The following is a 22668-nucleotide window of genomic DNA, read 5'->3' as shown; positions in this document are numbered from 1 at the left end:
GGGCAGGCGGAGTCGGCTCATTGGGAGGTGGAACTTCATCACATGCAGGTTCAGAGGTCCCCGCCTCTCCGGGATCTCCTGCTTCAGGGGCTCCAGCACGCTCGTCAACGTTGTAAGTTTGGACGTACACCTCTGGGCCTTGATCCCACACCTGTAACTTCTCCCTCATGGCGTCAGCATCCTCTCCCAGATAGCCTAGTACCTCCGGGTTCATTTTCCAGAGTTGATGCATGAGGGCCACGTGCGATATATTAATCGTCCTGTTCATAACCACCTCGGCATCCTCCCTCTCCTTCAAGCGCTCCACCTCGGAAGTTGCCAGCTGTGCCTCCGCGACAGCTAATTGAGCCCTTAGTTTTTCCATCTCGACCTTGGAGGCATCCCGATCTCCCTTAAGAGAATCAATCTCCTTGCGCTGCTCCCTATTTTGGCTCAGCACGGATTGCTTCTCGGTCACATGCCCCCTGGCAGTGAATTGCAAGGCTCCAATCTCTTTATCCTTCTCGGCGAGCCCCAACTCCAGCATAGACACGAGATCCTTGCTCCTCTTATGAAATTGCTCCTCCTCGTGCAGCTTACTCTGAAGAGTGGAATATTCCTCTTGCTGCTTAAGGAGGAGATCATTTTTTGATTGCAAGCGGGCTTCCAAGGTATCCTTCTCCACCCTGGCTTGGGACAGCTCTTCCCGGAGCTGGGAGTTTTCGGCCTTCATCTCATCCGACCGCTGTCTGAACTCATTCTCTGCGTTGGCCCGGTACTCTCGATATTTGGCAAGATATTTCTTGTCCGCCTCTTCCTCAGCCGTGCGCCGGGCCTGATCAATCTTCTCCGAAGCCTCCAAGGCCTGTTGGGTCAGTTTCTGCTTCTCCGCCTCCAAGGCCTGGCGAGCCAGCTGGCTCTCCTCCAGCTGAACCAGAACTGCACCCACCTCCCGGAACGAGCGTTCCGCGATCAGAGAGGCCTGCAAGGAAAGACAACAGAATGAGTTAAGCCGAACCAAAAGACAGATGATCCCAAAACACAACAACTGACGGCTTACCCCGGACAATTGCTACTTCACGGCATGTGTCAACAACAGCGGATCCTTACTGCTACTAATGGCCCATTTCTCAGAATTGAGCTCGCACAAGCTCAGGGCCATGTCCTCCATCATCTCCGCTCCGAACGGCGCCAATGCACGTCCAAGCCTAGGCACCAGCCTCTTCTCCAAGGCTGGGCCATCCAAAACCGCTCCAGCCGGGTGAAGAGACCTCACCCCCTCGGCCAACTCAGCTCTCTTCACGGTAGAAAAGTTGTCTACCCTTCCCTGGGTAATGGCCTTCTCAGCCTCCAACCGTCTCTTCAAAAAATTATCGGCCCGTCTTACACCCTCCAGGAGGGCAGCGGGGAAACGGGTTGGTTTCTGCGGGAAGTGGAACTTCAGGCCAGGCAGAGGAAGGTTTGTTTGCTGAGAAGAAGGAGACCCCGAAAGGGTGGACTCCCTTTGGGCTGGAGGAGGAGGCAGACGGGGTATTAAGGCCCCGGTCTGTTGTTTTTGCTGCTGCGGTGGCGGAGGTGACTGCCTTTGTTGTTGTTGTTGCTTTTACTGCTGCGGCAGCGGGAGTAATTGCCCTTGTTGTTGCTGCTGGTTCGGATGTTGTTGTTGTTGTTGCTGCCGCTGTGGCGTTGGTGATTGTCTCTGTTTTTCTTGTTGCTGCTGTTGTTGTAGTTGTGGTTGCTGTGGTTGTTGCCTTCGACCGGGAGAAGAGTGTCTAAGGCGTTTCTTCTCGGCGCCCTCAGCATCCCCTCTGGGACGCTTGCTCACCCCAGTCGTCTTCACAGGGAACACAAGCCCTTCCCCGTCGCTGCTGCTACTCGAGACCATCATAGTCTCGGAAGGCCCGTCGGCAGGAGACTTCTCTACCCCCGGAGACGCTTGCGCCTCGCCACTTGTCTTCTTGGGGGTGGCAGCTTTACCTCCCCTACCAGCCTTGGCCTTCCGTCCTTTCCCCTTGGACGGGTCTTGGCTGGTGGCAGCCTTCTTAATGAGCAAAGTAACTCTCCCCAACATCTTGGCTTCTGGATACTCTGCAAGAAACATACGAAGCAAGGTTAACGAACCAACAAGCAATGAGAAAGAAGATAAGCAGAAGACAAGACAATCAACAACATAGAAACACAAGCAAGTCCGCCAGTAGGGAACAAGAAACAAGAAAAAGAAAAGTTTGAAAGGGACGACCATGCACGAGAAACGTGGATGGCCTTCCCCGAGCAAAACAAAACACCGCCTCCTACTCCAGGAAGCTCCCGTACTCCTTGAAGTCCGGGAATGACATGCTGAGGGAAGAAGAGTCAACCATGATGACACCTTCTGGCAGACTACCGTCACTCAGACACTCGAGGAGCTCATCTACCCTATCGCAATATCTGTCAAAGGGTATCCTACGCGGATCTAGCCTAAGGAAGCGGGGATCGAACCCCATCTGAGAGGTCCGGGAAACCTCAGACAGGCTGGGGGTGTGGATCAATCGAAAACTAGTCTTACCTCTCCCGGAGGTACTAGCCCCCGGAGCCCCTTCGTTAGGGTAAGCCGCGGCGTGGCGGGCCTCGATCTCCTCTTCCTCCGGCTGGGGGTCGGGGAACCTCTCCGCCCAACTAGGAGATAAAGTATTCTCGTCCCGGGCTGCTTGGTTGATCACCTTGGACAGCTCCAGGGCAATCTGCTCCCGGATGTCGGCTGACACCTGACTCTGCCCCCTGCCACTCACTGGCTCAATGTTTTGGAAAGAGGCGAGTAGCCCATACTCCCTCAAAGATTCGGAGGTCACAAGTCCCTCCACTTTCAACTCTTCCTCCAAAAGCCCTTCGTAGAACTTGGACCTCCTTATCATCTCCGCACAGTGAGGTGTCCGCGGAACGACTTCTGCAAAATTCAAATACAAGCATTAGAGATCCTCCCGAAAGGCAAATCAAACGCAAAGAAACAAAGTTGAAAAGGAGAGGAAGGAGCACTTACCAGGGATTTTGAAGTCCAAAGATAGGGCTGGCACCCTCTTCAGTGGGAAGCCAGTTGTCAGGAACCAGTACTCCCGGAGGTTTGGAACCCTCGCGGTATGACAGGTGGGACACATCACGTCCGGGTGCCTTTCCAGCCTGTAAAATCCCACCTTGTCTGAATGATCCCTCATAGGCTGAGACTTCAACCCGTAGAAGTATAGCACCTCCTCCGGGGTAGGAGCTTCCAGTTTCCGGGACTTGCAAAAGATGAACCACCCTGCTAGGAGCTTGTAGCTGGGGGGAATCAACTGGAAGGGGGAAATCCCCGCCTTCACACAGAAATTGGCAAAGTAACTTCTTAGGGGCAAGTGCGCCCCACACACTATGTGTGCCCAGCTCCAGGCACCAAAGCCCTCGTGACTCTAGCTAGCCGACTCGCCCAGCACCGACAGACGGTGCCACATTAGACCTGGGATGTTCTTCAGGCCTGCCTCGGAGGAATACAGCTCCAGCATGCCGTAATTCCTGAAAAGGTTCGGCTTCTGGTCCATCTCCCAGATTGAACTATTGGAAGTCGGTGGGCTAGCCGCGACCACTTTTGCCTTTCCTTTCCCCTTTACGCCAGCGACAGGGGAACCCTTCTCCTGGGCCGAATCAGCCTCCACCACAACGAGGAGTCGTTCCTTTGAGATGTTCGTCACTGAACAAAAGAAACAAAGAAGAAAACACTCTAAGCAGTCAGCACCCTTGTCATACCTTAGTGGTATCAAAGGCGTCGGGGAGACCCTCCCCGAAAACTGCTTGGAGAGGCTCCCACCGAGCTTGCCGAGGGGTTGACACCATGCCACCCGAAGGGCAGCAAGGAACCAGACTCAGACTCCGAGCCTAAGCCCACCAAAAGAAGTGTTTTTCCAGAGAAAGACACCCTAAAGGCGTTCATGCTTATGCCCTAAAACAGCAAACCAGAACAACACAAGCAAGACAAGGAACGACTTTCCAAACGCAAATCGTCAAAGCATGCAAAAGAGACTACTTATCGACTCACATCAATCACATGCCTATCAAAGCCCTATTCACGCATGCACATGGGCGATAATGGCAGAAACCTCAACTCCAACAACCTAAGGTTCGGGAGGAAAGAGCAAAGTAGAAATACTTACTGGTATTCGGGTGGTTGAAGGTTGAAGGAGTAACTGGATCACTGCATAGCACGATCGCGAGAAGTAAAAGCTGCAAAGACGAACGGCGATTCAAACCCTGAACTTCGGCGAATAAACCCACTGCCAAATCAAAAGAAAAGTTTCTAGATCCCTTACCAAAAGAAGTGGCAAGTTCAAAGGAATGGAAGTTTGGAAGCCTGAGAGTTCGAAGGTTTGGGAATCTGAAAATCTGAAAGATAGAGAATTTGAAAGCGTAAAGAGGAAGAAAGGTCCGTTCCCTCGTTTTTATAGCAGGGAAGAAGTCGTTTCGAATTCCTCAAATGGACGGTCCCGATCTTCCCATTCCGTGTGTATCAGATCCAACGGCTGGAGATGAAGCGACGATCCTATTTATGACTCCTCGGATGGGAATAAAGTATTTATTTCCCATCATTATACCACCTCGGGCCCAGAGTACCATTAAAAACCGTCAAATCATTACTCAGATGCCTGACGCACGCATACTCAACCAGTCGCCTCACGCACACGTCTTGATCGCAGAACCATTCCCGGCGTGACGCGTGACCCTTGCCGCACTTGAGTACTTGAGTTCAAACAGAAGAAATTCCCTTTCTTTTTCATACTAACACTCAGGCGGGAAAAAGGAACCCTTCCGGGAACACAGATGGTGACCCCTCGCCTAATCTAAGAAACCGAAATACCCGGAGGACTGTACAAGCTCCCGGATCTCTCAAAGCTCCGTGACCTTGGGGGGTAAATGTTATCCAGATTTCCAGATAGCGTTTAGATGGATATCCTCGGGGAAGTAGAATTACCAATGTCCTTCACGGTAGGTGACCAGAGCTCGCGGATGGACAGAAAGGCTTCGCCTCTCCCGTTTAGTGTCCGGATTACTCTTTCAAGCAAACACGACACGGAAACTCGTCAACTCTCCCGGAGTCCCGAAGGGGTATCCTTCGGGGAAGCTCCTTCCAGGAGAAGCTCTTCAAGTGGTCTTCGCGGAAACAGTTCCGTGCCTCGCACGGAACAAAACTGAGCGGTCGAGTCATGGAGAAGGCATATTTGGAATGATATCCACCTGACACAGGATCCCGCCTGACACGCCGGCCAGGTCAAAGCCGCACACATCCCAGCACGCCTAAGGGTACCTTTTCGCCTACTGTTTCGCTGACAACTTGGAAAAGACGGCTGACTTTGTGTATTCCCCATACTTTCACGTAAATATACCCACATAGAGTCTTGTAGCCATGCTACTACAGTAATTGTATCCCCTATTTATGGCTGGTGTAATTAAGACTCATGTACGTAGAGAAAAACCCTAATCCAAAACCCTAGCTATAAAGACCCCCTCATTTTACAATAAGGGGGACGGCCAACAAATCACATAGCAAGAACTCTACTAAAATCTCTCTAGCTTCATCTTCTCCAAGAGAACCCGAGAGAAACACTGTGAGGTCGTGAGTTCCTTATACACCAGCTGTTTGACTGTTATTCTCTACAAGTATAATAACATCGACTCGTGGACTAGGGCTTGTTAACGCCTGAACCACGTAAAAACACTGTTTGTTTATTTATATTTCTGCACTTTTATAGCTCTTGTCTTTTTATTATTCCGTTCGTATTCGTTTCCCTACGGATATGAGGCTATGCTCCTCGTTGAAGCAGAAATCTCCACACACCGACGGGATACGTATGATCCGACCATGAACCATACTTTACTTCGGGAGTCTCTAGACCTAGTGGAGGAGCTATGCGAGGCGTCTCAGCTGGGAGTAGCATCCTACCAGCAGAAGGTGGCTAGGTATTTTAACTCCAAAGTGAAAGATAGAAAGTTTGGGGTCGGAGATCTAGTGTTGCGAATAGTCTTCTTAGCCACCCGAGACCCCAGTGTAGGAGTTTTGGGACCCAACTGGGAGGGCCCATACCAAGTCAAGAGCGTTGTGTGTCTGGGAACATACAAATTATCCAGACTAAGTGGGGAGTTGATTCCTCATGCCTAGAATCTCGAACATCTTTGCCGGTATTACCAGTAATATGAGTAACAAACATTGTCTATAATACCCCCTGTAGCCTTCGGGCACATGTAATGGAAACTGTGTATGTAAAACACGATAAGAAATTTGTTTGTTTTTCTTATGTTCTTTAATTTCTTTTATATTATATTAATGTTGTGTAAGAGCACCCGTTCGCTTGGACAAGTGACTGCAGACTAGTTTCTGATCACTTGGGGGGCATGGAGTTAGGACAGCACTACGCCTCAAAAGGAACGACCTAGGAAACTAAACTTGTCAATTGTCAAGGAGTAAGCCTAGCATTGCCATCTCGAGAATAGAATGTCCTAGGAAACTAGTAAAGTCTAGCCTAGAAGGCAACTTGTTCCAGGCAGAACCAAGCTTAGCACCTAGATGCTAGATAACCCAAGTAGCGCGAGAATAGACTATTGTCACCTCCCTTGGACACCGAGCCCGAGGAGCTCTGACCAAGTCTCTTGGTCTCGAGATGCGAACAAAAGGTCGAGTACCCTATACTTGGCCTCGGGAAATTCGTGACATGGGAAGCTTGGCTAGTCGACGAGCGAAGCACCCCTAATGTCACTGTATCCCATATCTAGAAAAACTAGTATAACACAGACTTAATAATTTAGGTTACCTCTCAAGGATAGCGCGCACCCAAAGAGTAATAACCAAATCCTAATATGTGCGATACGAACGGATACCCAGCCAGCCTACACCTGGGCACCTCGTTAACATCACCACCCGAGGAGGTATGAGATGGTATATGATGTCTCCCTAGCCTCTTCAGTAGTGCATACTCAGGGGGCAGATGGTTTCATAGGCTAAGCCCCCTAAAAGCCCAAATCTTTGGATTGCAAGGGCATAAGACGCCGAGTAAAGATCAACGGTAAATTTCGCGTCAGTTACTTCTAGGACTATGAGCCTACAAGGGATTAAACGTGGGAACCAGTTGTAAAATAATTTGAGTTCTTTCTCTCATGACATTCGTGTTACGTTGAATTTACAGAACCAATTATTCAAAACAAGCGAGTTATGTTCTCATGACATTCGTGTTACAATGAATTTGTATAACTGAGTGTATAAAGCGATTTGAGTTCTTGTTCTTGTTCAAAACAGGCGAGTCATTGGACTGCAGTAAAGAATATTCTCAAGTATCTTAGAAATACTAGAGATTATATGCTTGTATATTCAGGTGGAGACCTGAACCCCACTAGTTACACTGATTTTGATTTTCAATCAGACAGAGATAGTTGGAAATCGACTTCTGGATTAGTGTTTACTCTTGGAGGAGGAGCGGTAGTCTGGCGAAGTGTTAAACAAACCAGCATTGCAGACTCCACCATGGAAGCCGAGTATATAGCGGCTTGTGAAGCAGCTAAGGAGGCTGTGTGGCTCAAAAAGTTCTATGCCGATCTGGAAGTTGTACCAGATGTGGATAAGCCACTAGTCCTATACTGTGACAACAGTAGGGCGGTAGCTAACTTGAAGGAACCATGGAGTCACAAGAGGGGAAAGCACATCGAGAGGAAATATCACTTGCTAAGAGAGATAGTTCATCGAGGAGATGTTGTAGTTATGAAGATAGCTTCAGAGCATATTCTTGCAGATAATTTCACAAAGACTTTATCCATAAAATCTTTTAAGGAGCATGTAAGAAACATGGGAATGAGAGAGATGCATCATTTGCTTTAGGGCAAGTGGGAGATTGTTGGAAATGTGCCCTGAAAGCATATGTAGTAGACATTGTTTTATGAAATAAATAAATAAATTGAATTTGTTATGCATATATTCTATGGACTATATTATTCTGTGATAATATTATGTAAATATAAGGAAAATTCCTAAGTTCATATATGTGATCTCGAACACGTATTGGTAAGGGAGGATTGTGTTTGAGATAAATGAACTTGAATAGTTCGCAGTAAAATAAAGTTATGGAATCTTTAGATTAATTACTGCAAGTACGGTCCACTAGTATTATGAATACATGTGATATAGATCAGGATCACAAGTGTGGTAGGACACTTTAGTGGAGGTGCTTTATATATTAGAGAATATATAGAACTGGACCAGATATGTTTATTAATACTTAGTTAAATATCGTTCGAAGTATTAATTAAATATATCAACTGATGATCATATACAAATATATCTTAATCTTGAAGTTACTATGAAATCCTATTTATGTTATATGAGTTCTTTGATTCACTTGTTAGGGTCAGTCAGAATGATCAGGATAGAAACTTTTGTTTTGGGAACTCATTAATGTAGATGGCTGGGGACATAGTAAACGGATATGGAATCTATGCCTTCTCGCAAGAGATTGAATGATGGTTCTCTTAAGGGTTGACTTTTGGGACTGAAAGGTATTGAGCTCAAATTCATAATTTAGTTATGAATTAACCTTCACTAGTAAAGTCAATGGTACTTAAGCAAACAAGAGATAATTTAAAGGGTAAAACGGTAATTTTATTCCCGAATAATTATGAACCATTATTAGAGGGTGAGGTTGTATGCAATGATTACATCAATGGACACTTTATAATTATAAAGTACTCAGCAAATGAAATGTCTATAATTACAAGAGTGCAGTCTCATATTTATAGTGGAATAATCATGAGATTATTTAATTAAAGAGTTTAATTAATAATCTCAAATTTATTGGAGCTTGGAATTATAGGTCCATAGGTCCCCATAGCGTTTATATGAAGGGAAAAATAGTTTACAGGTAAGAGTTTAAAGACATATTTGAGAAGAAATTTGTTCTTCAGGCCAAATATGCAATTATATGATAATAGTGATTAATTAATTAATTACAAATTAGTTGTAGTAAACAAAATTAATTTATATTTAATTATTGTATAATTTTGAAATTATATTAAATAATTAAATTAATTTCAAAATTTGATTAAATAATTAATTAATTAATTATAATTTTCGAAATTATAATAAATTAAATATTTATTTTTCAAAAATATTGGATTTAATTAATTGGTAGAATTAATTAAATATCTTTATTTGAGTGGGAGATAATAATCTGATAAGTTCAAATTGGATTTGAATTTAAAAGATTAATATTTATTCAAATAATTAATTATATTTGATAATTAATTTAAATTTGAATTCAAATTCGAATTAGTTATCAGGTTGTTAGATCTTATCTGAAAAAGTAGTTTGAATAAATAATTAAATAAAAATTGAAAAAACCAACATCCCTAAAAATAGGGATGTTACACGTGCACACACAGTCCATGGACTGTGTGTGGCGTGTAGGGCTAATTTTAAGGGATAGGATTTTCATTTTTATTTAATTAATTAATTCATTAGTGGATAATTCAAAAATTGGTTTTTGGATTTTTTTTCATTAATAGAATAATTAATTAATTAAAAAGTAAATTGTAAGTTGGTTACAGATTTTTTTTTTTAAATTTGAATATTTTCTTTTAAGTATGACTAATCAGAAAATATTCAGAAATCTGAGAACTCAGTCTATTCGCTCTGTGAAAATAAAACGATAGTTTTCTCTCCCTGAAAAATAAAGAACCAATTCTCAGGCCTATTCTTGTGATCTCATGTGTTGAGTACATCAAGTAGAATCACAAATAAACTATCCTTCATTCTCTAAGTGCCCACACACTTCTTGAGGTGTAGAGAACGCTTTGGAAGATCTTGGTGTGAGTACCTGGGAGCGGCTTGGATAGGAAGGTCGTTCTAAATACGAAAAGATAGCAAGGACACTTGATAGGCTTCAAGAGGTATGAATTATGTCCTTAACTTGCTTATGATTAATGTATGTGTTGACCCTGATTTTGGCCAACTGACACGGAGTCAAATACGCTTGACGTGGAAAAATACATTGAAATGAATGTGATGACAAAAACAATAAAGAACACAAAAGTTTGTAGTGGTTCGGCCCCAGAATCTGGTAACAACCTACGTCCACTTGAACTGTTATTGATATAGGATTCAAAGGAGTGATCAAAGAACTGGGGTTCAATGAGTTTCACCAACCTCTGAAGAACAAGACAATATATCAAATAGAATAACTCTAATCTCAGATAATTCGAAAGCCCAAAAAGTCCCTCTCCCTTGAGCTATCTTTCTCTATTTATAGGCTCAAGGAAGATTTACATTAATTGGTTACAGATATTCTTTCCTAAATAATCAGATACTCAAGAAATCATGGGAGATAATTTCGGATTCTATCATAACTGCATAAGATTTTCTCCGCGTATAGCATGCATATGACCAGGCTGGTCGTATATAGAGATTGAACATTGTGCCAATAGATATCTTCCTGGTCGATAGTCGAGCACGAATTCTGACAGATGTCATCTACGTGTATTAAATGTTTGCCATGTCATCCATGCCTGTTTTTTGGATAACATTTGCCCCCAAAGTTTGTTTAGTGCGACCAGCAATAAAGAAACTTTAGGGAAACAATCGTTCATATTCCCACGAAATCTGTCAAGATCCCCATGCGTTTTTGAAAGCCGTGACATAATTATGTCTAATCAAGCCTTTTCAGTTTTCAAGACAACAATTTGACGGCTTATACACTTCCCCACGTTTCGAAAATGGAAAGTAATTATTACCACCTTTTTCCATACCTCGGCCCCTATAAGTAACTTCTTCTTCTTCCTTATAATTTTTTACTCACCATCTTTGTCAAGAACCTTGCTTCCAGAATACAGAGCTTCGAAACCAGTCAGACGTCTAGTCGAAGGTCTTTCCAACTCGAAATTTCTACTTTTTTCTGAATCTCCATCTTCGCCTAGGTAATCATTTTGTCTCTTAAATTTTTCTTTATGCCATGCATGTCGTTACTATGCTCTGTGATTTCCATGTTCTTGAGTAGGGTTTTATGAGGATTTTTTGTATAAACCTTCCAATGCTTGGTAAGAGGGAGTCTTTTTGCTTTGTATAAGTTAGGACTTAGTTTGATAGTAAGGATCATAGGCTTAGGGCGTAAGATCGACGTAAAAATTCAATCTTTAAGCTAAGTGAAAAAACTGGGTTTTTTCCCACCCTTCAGGAGTCGAAAAAGTTCTCTTTCAGAAAACAGTTTATTTCCTTTTTGATCCGTTTTTCAAACCACTAGCGCCGAATCTCAGTGTAGGGGTAGGATGCTGCTGGTTATTTAGATGCGAGCAGCGTTATCCCAATCTTCCACACTACTTCGCAGACTATGTCTTATCTCCTCCATTGTCTGTTTGCAGTTCATATGCAAGACCCTTGGGGAGGAGAAAGACCTATTGAAGACGACCTCTTGGCCCAACTACTTGAAGGCGAAGAAAACCCATCCATTTTGATACAAGAAATCCCTTTTTCTCACCCTAGCTCAAACCGTCCTCCAGCTCCAACCCAGAGAATGGCCTGAACAAAAACAAAAGCTCAAAAAAGGAAAACTACTAACTCCTCAGGCCAACCTTCTGCTGATGCCCCCTCGACCAGTGGTCGAGGTGAATTCGCTCCTGACACCAATGTCCAAAGGCGTGCCCGCCCTCGTCATTCTGACCAGCCAGCTGTTGAGTGGCATGTTTTTCCTCAAAGTAAGGTGACGATACGGATGATCGCCAACTACTTAAATAAATACAACCTGACGGGGGTGACCTTAGTCAGACCTTTTATCGACCAGTAGGCCAACCTGCCAGGCGGAGACTACAGCGCCTGGTCGCGGTTTCACTTCGAGGCATGTACCACCTTGCCTCTTCATCCGTTCTTTCAGGGGGTGGCAAATTACTTTGGAGTTGCCCCCTTTAAAATCACCCCAAATGGATATAGAATGCTGGCCGCACTTTATATCCTCTATAAACTCAAAAAATGGCCAGTACCTACCCCCCACGAGGTCAATTTTCTTTTCGACCTTAAGTCCAACCCCAACCAAGATGGCACGGGGTTTTTTCATCCCTGCAACCAAGAAACCGGGCGCACTTTCTTGTCCGTCACCACTTATATCTCTAACGCGGGGAGGTATCACCATGAATATTTCCTTACCCCTAACCTAGCTGCAGACAACATGGCCTTCACTCGAGGAGGTAAAAATTCTTATGCCAATAGCTTCTTCACTTAGTGTTTTTATGTCGCAATGTCTTGACATTCCACTATGTTCCAGGCCCATGGTTACGTCCAATCCCTACTCCAGGGATGGATTCAAGGGCAACACTCTTAGCCAGCATGTCAAATGCTAATAAGAGTGTCAAAAACTTAGTTACTGAGGCTAACCTTAGGTTGGTTGGCCTTTGGAGCTCCCAATCTGCGACGAATAAACCTTCAGCGGGTGGTGTCCAAGCCGAAGTGGAACCCGAGCAGCAACCCCAGGCGTCTCCTCCACGGAGGAGGCTAACTGGGGTTACGATCAGGGAACCTGCCGTCCCTCATCGAGCGGAGAAACCCTCGGTCCCCGAGGGCAAGGGAAATCAAAGGGTTGCCGAGCCTACCGAACTTTCTGACGATTCGTCAGATGTAAATGGTACAATAATCTCGCTTTTAAATCATTTTCCAATTCCCTCTCATCTATTTGATGGGGATGACAACTTTAGGAATGCTCCCTCTTTAAACTCAAATTTCTTCGAGGAACTAGGTAGTTCAGTAAATAATTCTACGACCAGTAGTTGTAGTCTGGGTACTTTACTTGTAATCCTTTTACTTTTATCCATGTTCCCTCTATGACCACTTAGTCTTATTGCTCGAGTTGCTTTCTTTTGTATAGGTATGGACTCCGAGGACGTTTTCGAGCACTATCAAGCTGCCGCTGCCTCTTCTGTCCCAAAGAAGGATAGCAAGAGGACTCGAGGGGAAAGCAGCAAGACCCCCTCGAAGAAGGCTCGAACAGACGATGCTCCAGCCACCGCCCCTTCCAAGGAGAACACAACACCTCCGCCCCCCACCGAGCAGACGACTCCCACACCTGTCAATCCACAGCCCTCTTCTAGGGCCGCTGACAAGGAGGCACTGGACAACTTGCCCGAAGGCTCCCTGCCCAGCTTCGTGGTCAGGTTAGCCCGAGAGAGGATATATAAACTCTCAAATCATAGACGCAGTCAGGCCGCCATCACCGAAACTACTTCGATGGAGCTGATCAGGTCGTCAACAGAGGGCTAAACGAGATAGTTAGCGTAAGTCATCTCCTGCTACTTTGCCATTTATGTCTGATTTATTTCCCTTACTTTGTTTCATTTTTTGTCTTCCAGGGGCTGCTAACTCTAACTGCTGGCTGGCGCCGTGTTGGGGCGTTGGTTTCTCCTGGAAAGAACTTTGACTCCAGGCTTGCCCAGGCTAAGCAAGCACTTGAGGCTGATAACAACAAGCTGCTCGAGGATAAAAAGGAGTTGTCCAAACTGAACGAACAACTGTGCGAGGACCAAGCCACTCTCACCCAGGAGCTTCTGGACATCCAAGACGCCTTGAAGAAAGCCAATGATTCCCGGGAGAAATTCAAGGAAAGTGCCAAGCTTGTCACTCAAGAATGTAAGAAGCTTGGACTTGATCTGACCACCAGCAAGGAGGAGACGGCGAAGCTTGAGAAGCGAGTGCAGGAGCTCGAGGAGGAAGGGGTCAAGAATTTGAAGAAGTACAAGGAAGCCACTCACCTCTGCTTCTACGAGTTCTGGAAGCACAACTGGGAGGCCAACTTCAACTACCTGTCTGAGCAGTTGAAGAGGACTCTGATGCGCAATGCGCCATCCGGTTGGAAGAAGAGGAGAAGGCCAAGGCACTTGCCGCTGATGCTGAAGCTGGTCCTCCTGCCGACCAGGGCACTCCCCCTAATCCTCAAGACCCTCCTGCTCCTCAGTAATTTTTTTTTTTTATTTCGTTTTTATGACCCACGGGTCGTATTGTAAGACAATTGGTTTTTATTGCTGCGAGGGCAGCTCTTTTTCTTTTAATTAAACAATTACATCCGAGCAGTACTGCTCGCGGTGTAACAGATTTCTTTTTGATACTATAATATTTTTGTCTATTATAACATCTGTTCGCATGACCGAACTTAGCGTAGTACTTTGGTTTGATTCAACAAAAGATAAATTTTGAAAAATACTCTAAGTACCGTAGCATGCTTTCACTTATTTTGTTCATGTGCTTACATACTTATTGGTATGCTTTGCTATCAATGTACCTTATATGCCCCCCAAGTGATCGAGGAGCTTCGAGGTCCTTGGTCACTTGCCTTGATCACGACCTGTTCGAACATTACTGCTCGATAGGAAACGTAAAACTTATAATACAGCAAAACAACACATGTAATGAACAAATACTTGTAAAAATAAATTTACAAAGGTTGGCAAGAATGACTGGCTGCGCACAGTCCCTTATAATCTCGTATTAAAAATGGACAAAACATGTCTTTACGAGTGATCTTAAAAAGATCTTACACTTATAAGCGATTAGCCATACAATGTGGCTAACCCTTTTTCGAAACTTGTTAAAAGTAAAAATTAATACAAGCCAGTCCTTTAAAAAGGATTGTTTATTGGTAATACTTGCGCAGGTGTTCACCGTTCCAATAGCGTGGAACGAGATCTCCATTTAAGCGTGCAAGCTTGTAGGTGCCCGGGTGAAGGAATTCTTCAATCTGATAAGGTCCTTCCCAGTTTGGTCCGAGCACTCCAGCAGTGGGGTCGCGGGTATTCAAGAAAACTCGTCGTAGCACTAGGTCGCCGACGTTGAATTTCCTTTCTTTCACCTTTGAGTTAAAATACCGGGCGACCTTTTGCTGGTACGCAGCAACTCGGAGTTGGGCTTTTTCTAGTATCTCCTCAATTGAGTCTAGGGACTCCATCATCAGTTGGCTATTCTGGCTCTGGTCATATGTAATGCGTCGATGTGAGGGGGGATCTAATTCAACAGGTAACATAGCTTCATACCCGTATGCTAAGGAAAACGGGGTGTGACCTGTCGCTGTTCGATGAGAAGTTCTATACGACCAGAGTACTTCAGGTAGCTGTTCTGATCATGCTCCTTTAGCGTCTTTAAGTCTTTTCTTTAGGGTGTCCTTGAGCGTTTTATTCACTGCTTCGACCAGCCCATTTTCTTGTGGATGCGCGACTGAAGAAAAACTTTTAATGATCTCGTGTCTTTCGCAGAAGTCTGTGAATAAGTCACTGTCAAACTGGGTGCCATTGTCTGAGACAATTTTTCGAGGCAAACCATATCGGCAAACAATGTTCTTGATGACAAAGTCAAGAACTTTCTTCGTAGTTATGGTAGCAAGTGGCTCATCTTCGACCCATTTGGTGAAGTAGTCGACTGCTACAACTGCGTACTTCACTCCGCCTTTTCCCGTTGGCAGGGATCCAATCAAGTCTATACCCCATACTGCGAAAGGCCAAGGACTCTGCATCTGTTTTAACTCGTTTGGAGCTGCGAGTGGGATTTTGGAAAGTCTCTAACACTTATGGCACTTTCGCAAAAACTCCATTGAGTCTTCGTTCATAGTCGGCCAGAAATAGCCCTGCCTCAGAATCTTTTTTGCCAAACTTTGCCCCCTAGCATGATCCCCGCAGAAGCCTTCATGTACTTCCCTCATCAGCTCCTTAGCTTTCTCTGGTGTAATACATCTGAGCAGTGGCATGGAATATCCCCTTTGGTATAGAACACCATCGACCAATATATACCTAGCAGCCTGCCTTTGAAGAGTTCTGGCTTTGTTCCTATCTGCTGGTAGTATACCATTTGTAAGATATTTCAAGTAAGGCGCCATCCATGTGTCTCCCATCCGGATTTCCATACTGGTTTCATTTGCTCGTATGCTCGGCTCGCTCAATCTTTCTACTGGCACAATATTCAAAGTGTCAGCATCTTTCACGCTTGCAATTTTGGCTAAGGCATCTGCGTTCGAATTTTGATCCCGAGCTATTTGCTGGAGGGTATACTTCTTGAACTGGGCCAACAGATCTTTAATTTTGTTCAAATAGGCCACCATTTTGAGGCCTCGTGCTTGATATTCCCCTAGAACCTGATTCACTACCAGCTGTGAATCACTGTAAATATCCAGCACCCTTATACTCATGTCTTTTTCCATTCTTAATCCAGTGAGGAGTGCTTCATATTCAGCTTCATTATTCAACGCTGTGAAGACGAACCTAATGGCGCAGTGAAATCGATGCCCTTCTGGCGTTATCAAAATCACTCCTGCTCCTGCGTGAGATTCGTTGGACGATCCATCCGTGAATAACTTCCACGAAGGAGCTTCATCTTGGGGCTCAGGCGCACTAGGCTTTTCGCACTGCTCGTTGTCTGGGAGCTCGGTGAACTCTGCAATAAGATCAGCCAAGACTTGTCCTTTTACTGCTACTCGCGGTGAATATGTAATATTGAACTGCCCAAGTTTGACTGCCCATTTTAATAAACGCCCAGCCGCCTCCGATTTTTGGAGGACTTGGCGAAGGGGCTGATCAGTTAAGATTGTAATGGGATGGGCTTTGAAGTAAGGACGTAGCTTCCTTGAGGCCAAGATTAAACAATAAGCTAACCTTTTGATGGGAGGATATCTCAGTTCTGCTCCGATTAGCCTCTTGCTTACATAGTAAACCGCCTTTTGTACGCCTTCTTCCTCTCGTACTAATGCCGCACTAGCAGCAACTTAAGTGATCGCCAGGTAAATGAACAAAGTTTCTCCTTCGATAGGCTTTGAAAAAATAGGAGGTTGTGCCATATAGGCTTTTAAGGCCTGAAAAGCTTGCTCGCAGTCTCCTGTCCATTCAAACTTCTTGTTGCCTCTAAGTAGATTGAAGAAAGGGACGCATTTATCCGTTGACTTGGAAATGAATCTACTTAGGGCTGCAATTGTCCCAGTTAAACTTTGCACATCCTTGATCCTTTCTGGCGATTTCATGTCGATCAGGGCTTTTATCTTGTCGGGGTTGGCCTCGATTCCTCTTGAATTAACGATGAACCCCAAAAAATTTCCTAATCCAACTCTGAAGGAACACTTGAGAGGATTTAGTTTCATCTGGTACTTGTTCAATACATCGAAACATTCTTGTAAATCCTTTACATGTCCCTCTGCTTTTTTTGACTTTACCAGCATGTCTTCCACGTACACCTCCATGTTTATTCCGATCAACTCCTTAAACATATGGTTAACCAATCGCTGGTAAGTCGCACCTGCGTTTTTCAGTCCAAAGGGCATCACTTTATAACAGTATAATCCCGTATCGGTCCGAAAGCTGGTGTGATCCTCATCAGAGGGATGCATACTGATCTGATTGTATCCTGAATAAGCATCCATGAAGGAGAGGATCTCATGTCCTGCAGTTGCATCGACCAGCTGGTTGATCCTTGGGAGTGGGAAGCAATCCTTCGGGTAGGCTTTATTGAGGTCTGTGAAATCCACACAGGACATGGCTGATAACTGCAGGATTTATCCCAGCCATTTCTTTGTGCGACCAGGCAAAGACTTCCTGGTTCTTCCACAAAAACTCCACCAGTGCATGCTTTGTGGTTGGTTCTAAGTTTTTCCCGACCTTCACGACTCTGGTTGGGTCTTTTTCGTCAAGTTGGACCTCTTCCAGATCCTCGACGGGTCCAACATTTTCCTCAAAACCCCCAAAGCAAGGATCTAAATCTTTATCCTCACTTTGGGCAACACCTTATTTTGTGACTTCATCACTGGATTGAGCTTATTTATCAATAACCATCTACAACCTATCTGGGGGAGTGCTCTTTGACGTTCCCTTCTTTGCCTTCGTGACTGAGGCGTTGTAGCACTCCCTGGCCTCCCTCTAGTTTCCCAACACGCGTCCAACCCCTGCTTCTGTCGAGAATTTCATGGCTAAGTTCCATACTGAGGTGACAGCTCGAAGATCAACCAGTATAGGCCTTCCAATGACCGCATTGTACGCTGAGGGACAATCGAATACTATGAAAGTAGCGAGTAATGTCCTTGTAGCAGGCGCTATACCTGCTGTCAGTGGAAGTCTGATTGACCCCGCCGGGGTGAGTCCCTCACCAGAGAAGCCGTATATTGTTTGGTTGCAAGGCTCCAAGTCCTTGACGGAAAACTTCATGCGTTCCAGCGAAGATTTGTACAGGATGTTCACTGAACTTCCTATGTCAACTAGCACTATTTTCACCATCATATTGGCCATTTGGATATCCACGACCAGCGGATCGGAATGTGGGAACCGGACATGTTGGGCGTCGCTATCAGAGAAGGTTATTTCGCCCTCCTCTGACCGAGCCTTTTTTGGCGCGCAGTCATCCACAGTCATCATCTCGATGTCCTGGTCGTGGCGCAGAGTCTGAGCATATCGTTCTCTGGCCTATCCGCTGTTTCCTGCGAGGTACGGGCCTCCACAGATGGTTAACAATGTGCCAGTTACAGGATCAGGCTGCAAAGGTGGTGAGCGTTGGCGTGTGGGCGATTGCTCGTTGCCACCTGGAGCTTCTCATTGGGAATTTCCCGAGGCCCGTATATATCTTCTCAAGTGTCCTTGTCTAATAAGGAACTCGATCTCATCATTCAGCTGGTTGCATTCATTGGTATCATGTCTGTAGTATTTATGATAACGACAGAACTTGGTAGTATCTCTTCTCGAAATATCCTTTCGAATGGGAGCAGGTTTCTTATAAGGCACACTAGAACTAGTGGCCTGATAAACCTCTCCCCGAGACTCAATAAGGGCAGTATAGTTAGTGAACCGAGGTTCATAATGATTACCCTTGGCTCGTTTATTGTCAGAGGTTGAAGGCTCATTGTGCGGCCGTTTCCCCCCATTCTTGCCATTTCCGTTGCCGTTGCCCTTAGACCCATTGGCGGCTTTGGCGGGCTCGGCAGTCCCTTTGTCCTTGCCTGGGGGCTTCCCTTCATTGGCGATGGCATCCTTGAGCTTGATGTACCGATCAGCTCGATCCAAAAATTCCTGGGTAGTTCTGACCCCATGTTTTCTGAGGCTGTCCCAGAGAGGCCTGCGGCGCTTAACCCCTGCAGTTATGACCATCATCTTGCCTTCGTCTCCCACTGTTTTCGCCCTAGCAGCTGCTCGCATAAAGCGCTGGACGTAGTCCTTCAGTGGTTCTCCGTCTTGCTGGCGTATTTCAACCAGCTGATTTACCTCAGTCTGGTGCACACGACCCGCGTAGAACTGTCCGTAAAACTCCTTCACGAACATTTCCCAGGAAACTATACTTGTAGGAGGGAATTTGAAAAACCACTCCTGTGCAGCGTCAGAAAGTGTTGCAGGGAAGATCCTGCACCGAGCATCTTCGGACACTTTCTGAATGTCCATTTGTATCTCAAACTTGTTGACGTGAGATACCGGGTCACCATACCCATCAAATTTTGGAAGCGTAGGCATCTTAAAATTGCTAGGAGTTTCTGCCATAGCTATCCTCTGGACGAAAGGAGTGCCCTTTCTCCTATCGTGGTCAATATAAGATGTTCTTCCCCCGACCAGCTGCTGCACTTCCTAGTTGAGGGCATCTATCTGGGCCTGCACGGCGCCAGGAATCGCCGGGGCCTCTGGTGCTGGGGGGACGTACTCGTCATGCCGCTCCCGACGATCGTTGAGTACGTCTCTTAAATCCTCGTCTCTCCTCCGCTGCTCGCTAGCTCTGAGTCGGTTGAAGATGTTATTTTGTCTGGACTGCCCCCAGCGTCCCGTCTTTCGGGCTGGTCATCCCTAGGTGGTAGGCTTCGACCCCCACCTCTTTCTTCATTCCTCCGACCGCGTTTCCTCTGCCTGAGTCAGCTTCGTTATAACCATGGCCATCTCAGAATCTTGATTGGCTATGATGGGATCGACTGTTCCCTCGATTGCCTTCCCGAGCTGGGACCTCCGGAGCGTTAGAGGGTGGCCTGCGTTGGTCGGTAGGTCCCCGTGCATTGTCATGCCGTGGGGGGCCTCGGACTGCAGAGCCTAACTCTGAGTTCCTTCTGTTACCAGGATGACGTTGTCCTCTGCTCGGAGGGTTTGGCTCGTCACCCCTATGGCGTCTAGGACTGCGAGGCGGCTGCCCGGCCCTATTCTGCCTCTGTTGCGGGGGATTACCGCGACCAACTTGGGATAGAGGTTGTGCCTCAGGGTCCCTCATTGGGACATCGTCCTAAGGCGCCGGTGGCTGCTCGGGCCTTTGGGGGCTCGAGGGCTGGATGGGCGGGCTAGGGTTAGGACCCCTTTGTGGCGACCCATTTGTAGGTTGATCAGGCTGTGAGGTAGGTGCAGCCTGGTTCCTAGACAGTTGTAGGGCTGCTTCGAGGGATTCCATGGCCTCCCTCTGGCGACGGTCCATCTCCGCCTGTCTTTCACTCAGTTCCTGGCGCTGTCGTTCAATTTCCTGTTGCTACCGCGCCATGATTTCGGCAGCACTTTCCTGGCTGGCCCTCAGATTGGCCAGTTAATCTTGCAATAACCCTAGGGTATTCCTCAGCGTCTCAGAATCCATTTCTTCCTCTTCTAATTCCAAATGTGGCTCATCCTCAGTCACGTTTGGAGGAGGAGGAGGCGGGTGAGATGGTGCAGTGCCGGCCGCCTGTCCAATTTTCTTGGTAGTTTTCGCCATTGATCTTTCAACAATAATGTATCAAGCTCTCAACGAAAGCACCAGAATGTTGACCCTGATTTTGGCCAACTGACACGGAGTCAAATACGCTTGACGTGGACAAATACGTTGAAATGAATGTGATGACAAAAACAATAAAGAACACAAAATTTTATAGTGGTTCGGCCCCAGAATCTGGTAACAACCTACATCCACTTGAACTATTATTGATATAGGATTCAAATGAGTGATCAAAGAACTGGGGTTCAATGAGTTTCACCAACCTCTGAAGAACAAGACAATATATCAAATAGAATAACTCTAATCTCAGATAATTCGAAAGCCCAAAAAGTCCTTCTCCCTTGAGCTATCTTTCTTTATTTATAAGCTCAAGGAAGATTTACATTAATTGGTTACAGATATTCTTTCCTAAATAATCGGATACTCGGGAAATCATGGGAGATAATTTTGGATTCTATCATAACTGCATAAGATTTTCTCCGCGTATAGCATGCATACGACCAGGATGGTCGTATATAGAGATTGAACGTTGTGCCAATAGATATCTTCCTGGTCGATAGTCGAGCACGAATTCTGACAGATGTCATCCACGTGTATTAAATGTTTGCCATGTCATCCATGCCTATTTTTTGGATAACAATATGTATATTAATGGATCCGCATATTTAAAGGTAGTTTAAATATGTTACAAAATTTTTGTTGTGCACTGGGCCAACCCCACCACCTTTCTGCTACGTATTAGGAAACTCATTCCTAACATCTACTAGCTCAGCCTGGTTAATAGCCTCCTTAGCCTGCTTCTGAAGTTGGGAGTTCTCCAGGATCACTCGGGTGAACTCAGCGGTGGCTTTCTTAGCCTTCTCCCAGGCTCGCTGCATGCCCTCAATGGTCGCCTTTGTCTCCTCTTTAGTTTGTTGCATATCCTCGGAGGCCTTCTGGATTGTTTCCTCAAGCTCTCGAGAGCGATTTCGCTCGGCCTTGAGGGAAGCCTTGGCTTGGGCAAGTTCTTCCTGAGGGCCTTTCATTTTCTCCTTAAGGGAGACAATCTTGTCCCGGGACTTTTGGAGTTCATATGACTTCTCCATCATGATGTCTCCCAGGCACTGGCAGGCCCAATCGAACTGCAAAACAAAAACTATATACAAGTGTTAGCCTGATAACACCTTGTTGATTTTAATTCAAACACAAGAATGATTAGCTTACCCGGAGGGAGGCATGCTGACACGAAGCCACTAGAGAAACCTCGTTACTATCGCCGAGCTGAGAGAAGCTTCGAGTGGTCAAATCACACATGGTGGAGAACGATCTCCCCTAACTTGTTTAAGACCAAGGTCTCTAGCTTGGCCCGACCGATTGGAGTGATAATGGGCCTCTCTCAAGGAGGCTTAAGTTAACGAAGGGCCTCGATCGTCTCGTGCAAGGCTTTATTGCCTTCTTCCAGCCTCGCTTCAAAGTGTCAGGGCATCTTCTCACACTACTCCAGGAAGGCCCCCTCATACCTCTCGGGGTACACAAGGAGACAGATCTAGGGTGGCACCACCTCTTTCTCCAAGTCTTGATCCGGGCCTAGGACCTCCACCTGACTTGGCTCTTGAACCGCCTTTTCTGACCCAGGCGAGGAAGGGATCTCCACCACCAGGGGAAAGTCGAATACAGGGACCTTCACAGGGGGAGTGGAGACTCTCGCCTCTTGGCCAGAGGAGATGGTTTGATTTGCTCCCGAGGATGTGACGACCCTTCTCTTGCCGAAGAGCTAAAGGGCACTCCTAACCTTAGCGCGGATCGAGTAATGTCTGCCAACCCCATGTGAGCTGCAGGAACAAATCAAATAGTTAGCATACATTCTACACAACCAGATAAAGCAACAAAATAAGCTACTCAGTGGCCCACCGTGAGTTGAGCCTCGGTGCAAACGGTGAGGGTGTATTATCCTATTCCTAACCTCACAACTAATGTTGGAGCCATATTGGCAAAACCAGCTCGAGGTGAAGGACGTCACTCGATCTAAGGGT

Source organism: Humulus lupulus, chromosome 5, assembly GCF_963169125.1.
Source record: "Humulus lupulus chromosome 5, drHumLupu1.1, whole genome shotgun sequence".
Taxonomy (NCBI): domain Eukaryota; kingdom Viridiplantae; phylum Streptophyta; class Magnoliopsida; order Rosales; family Cannabaceae; genus Humulus; species Humulus lupulus.
Note: the sequence above shows the minus strand (reverse complement) of the source record.